This window comes from Nicotiana tomentosiformis, chromosome 8 (assembly GCF_000390325.3).
Source record: "Nicotiana tomentosiformis chromosome 8, ASM39032v3, whole genome shotgun sequence".
In the NCBI taxonomy this organism is placed as follows: Eukaryota; Viridiplantae; Streptophyta; class Magnoliopsida; order Solanales; family Solanaceae; genus Nicotiana; species Nicotiana tomentosiformis.
In genome coordinates, this window is record NC_090819.1 from 92,479,065 (window position 1) to 92,482,799 (window position 3,735).

Below are 3,735 nucleotides of genomic sequence, written 5' to 3' on the forward strand. Positions count from 1 at the left end.
AATAACAATTTAAGTAAAAAAAATATTTCAATACAAGATAATCGAAACCAACAGCAAAAATAATTATAACAACCTCCCAAGACTGGTAATACTGAGTCCCGAACTCTAACTGAATACATGGAATTATCTCGAGGGTCGAATATACAATACTGTTCGATTAAGAAATTAACAGTACAATAAAATGGAAAGACCCCAAGGGACTGCGACGACCAAGCAGTCCTACCTTGAATCGTTACGATCATACTCTAATCTCTGTACGAATCCGATATCTCCAATACCTGGCTCTGCATAAAATGTGCAAAAGTGTAGTATGAGTACACCACGGTCGGTACCTAGTAAATATCAAGACTAACATCGGTGGAGTAGTGACGAGGTACAGTCAAGATACTCACTAGTCTAATAACATGTGCAATATAGTATACAAAAATAATAGAAAACAAACAGCAGTGATAGCAACCATAATCAACTAGTGATATAAACAGCAAGGCAACAAGAACACCATAAATATTGCTCAAGCGAATAATAAACGCATGTACATCCAATTAATCAAATCCTTCAAAATATACATCTTTTATCTATATGTTTTTCAAATAATAATATTTAGAATGTAATCTGTACAATTAAATGTATCCCGAATATACTTCCTTCAAATAAATACCTTACGAATATAATTCTTTCAAATAAATATCTTCAAATATAATTCTTTCAAGTAAATATATTTTGAATATAATTCTTTTGAGAAAATAGCTTACGAATATAATTCGTTCAAGTAAAAGTCACCATGTGACACCGCTTTTAACTTTCCTGGTGTTAGAGATATATTCAACATATCACATCAAATGGCACGGTAATACCTTCGTGCACTTGTCTCATTCTTACCTGATGATGTGATATGTTGAATATATATATATATATATATATATATATATATATATATATATATATATATATCAAATCAATTGGCACGACAACACCCTTCGTGCATTTATCTCGTTGTCATAGAGCATACATATAACAGTACCAACTAGGTAGGAGAATGACAATAATAGTAAAAAAAAATAAAGTGGGAGGCACACAGAAAGCCACAACGACTACATGTCACATAGAAAACATAGGTGCACAATAACATCTTAAGATAAATGTAACGACACGTCCGGTATTTTTGAGTATTACAACCCTATTTCCCCATTTAGTGCTCAATATGTGATTTATAGTTGTTGTGTGACTTGCCGGGGTAATTAGTTTGGGTCCGGTGAGGTTTTGGAATGAATTGGAATACTTAGTTCCAAGGTTGAAACCTTAAGTTCAAATAGTGATCGGATGTTGACTTATATGTAAATGACCCCGGAATGGAGTTTTGATGATTCCAACAGCTCCGTATGGTGATTTTGGACTTAGGAGCCTGTCCGAAAATTTTTTTGAAATCCGTAATGAAATTTGGCTTGAAATGGCGAAAGTTAAATTTTTGTGGTCAATCGGAATTGATTTGATAGGTTTCAGTATCGAATGTAGAAGATGGAATTTATTAAGTTCCTTAAGCTTGAATTGGTGTATGTTTAGTGATTTTAGCATTGTTTTATATGATTTGAGATTTCAACTAAGTTCGTATGATATTGTAGAACTTGTTGGTGTATTTGGTTAAGGTCATGAGGGCCTCGGGTGAGTTTCGTATGGTTAACAGATCAAGAATTGAAGTTGGGAGACTACTGAAGTTGAGTTTATTGGTTTTTGGTTGATCTGCTTTTTCCTTCATCTGTCAAAAATCGAGATAAAAAATCGAGGTGAAAAAAAATCGAGGTCAAAATCGAGGTTAGGAAATCGAGGTCAAAAATCGAAGTCAGGAAATCGAGGTCATGAAATCGAAGGCAGGAAATCGAGGGCAGGAAATCGAGGTCAGGAAATCGAAGTCTGGAAATCGAGGTCAGAAAATTGAGGGTAGGAAATCGAGGTCAAAAAATCGAGGGTAGGAAATCAAGGGTAGGAAATCGAGGGTAGCGCCTGGACAGAGACTTTAAGTTATAAAACGGGGGCTTCGTCCCATTTTTCATTTTTGACAAATTGGAGCTTTGGGAGAAGCGATTTTTGAGAGATTTTCAAGGGAAAATATTGGGGTAAGTGATTCTAACTCGAATTAGGTCAATATACATGAAAATATCATTGTTTTCATCATTTAATTAGTGTTTTGAGATGGAAATTTGGGGATACTTTTAGCAATCTCATAAAATGAATTTTTGGGATTTCGGTGTCGATTCGGAGTCGGATTTGAGTGAAACTAGTATGGTTGGACTCGTAATTAAATGGGTTATCGGATTTTGTAAGTTTTGTCAGATTCTGAGATATGGGCCCCATAGGCGATTTTTGGGTTATATTTCGGATTTTGTTAGAAAATTTGTATTTTCATATGGAATTCATTCCAATAAATTGTATTCATTGAATAGAATTAATTATGACTAGATTCGAGCCGATCGGAGTCGAAAAATCGAGGAAAAGGCATACTACTTGACTGATTGAGCATGGTTTGAGGTAAGTGACTTGCCTAACCTTGTGTGGGAGAAATTCCCCTTATGATTGGTATTGATATGAAAATGTTGATGTCAGGAAATCAAAGTCTGGAAATAGAGGTCACGAAATCGAGGTCAGTAAATTGAGGGTAGGAAATCGAGGTCAGGAAAGCGAGGGCATGAAATCGAAGGCAGGAAATCGAGGGCAGGAAATCGAGGTCAGGAAATCGAAGTCTGGAAATCGAGGTCAGAAAATTGAGGGTAGGAAATCGAGGTCAAAAAATCGAGGGTAGGAAATCAAGGGTAGGAAATCGAGGGCAGCGCCTGGACAGAGACTTTAAGTTATAAATGGGGGCTTCGTCCCATTTTTCATTTTTGACAAATTGGAGCTTTGGGAGAAGCGATTTTTGAGAGATTTTCAAGGGAAAATATTGGGGTAAGTGATTCTAACTCGAATTAGGTCAATATACATGAAAATATCATTATTTTCATCATTTAATTAGTGTTTTGAGATGGAAATTTGGGGATACTTTTAGCAATCTCATAAAATGAATTTTTGGGATTTCGGTGTCGATTCGGAGTCGGATTTGAGTGAAACTAGTATGGTTGGACTCGTAATTAAATGGGTTATCGGATTTTGTAAGTTTTGTCAGATTCTGAGATATGGGCCCCATAGGCGATTTTTGGGTTATATTTCGGATTTTGTTAGAAAATTTGTATTTTCATATGGAATTCATTCCAATAAATTGTATTCATTGAATAGAATTAATTATGACTAGATTCGAGCCGATCGGAGTCGAAAAATCGAGGAAAAGGCATACTACTTGACTGATTGAGCATGGTTTGAGGTAAGTGACTTGCCTAACCTTGTGTGGGAGAAATTCCCCTTATGATTGGTATTGATATGAAAATGTTGATGTCAGGAAATCAAAGTCTGGAAATAGAGGTCACGAAATCGAGGTCAGTAAATTGAGGGTAGGAAATCGAGGTCAGGAAAGCGAGGGCAGGAAATCAAGGTCAAGAAATTGAGGTCAGAAAATCGAGGTCGGGAAATCGAGGTCAGAAAATCGAGGGTAGGAAATCTGGGCAGCGCCTGGATAGAGACTTTAAGTTATAAAACGGGGGCTTTGTCCCATTTTTTATTTTTGACAAATTGGAGATTTGGGAGAAGAGATTTTTGAGAGATTTTCAAGGAAAAACATTGGGGTAAGTAATTCTAACTCGTATTTGGTCA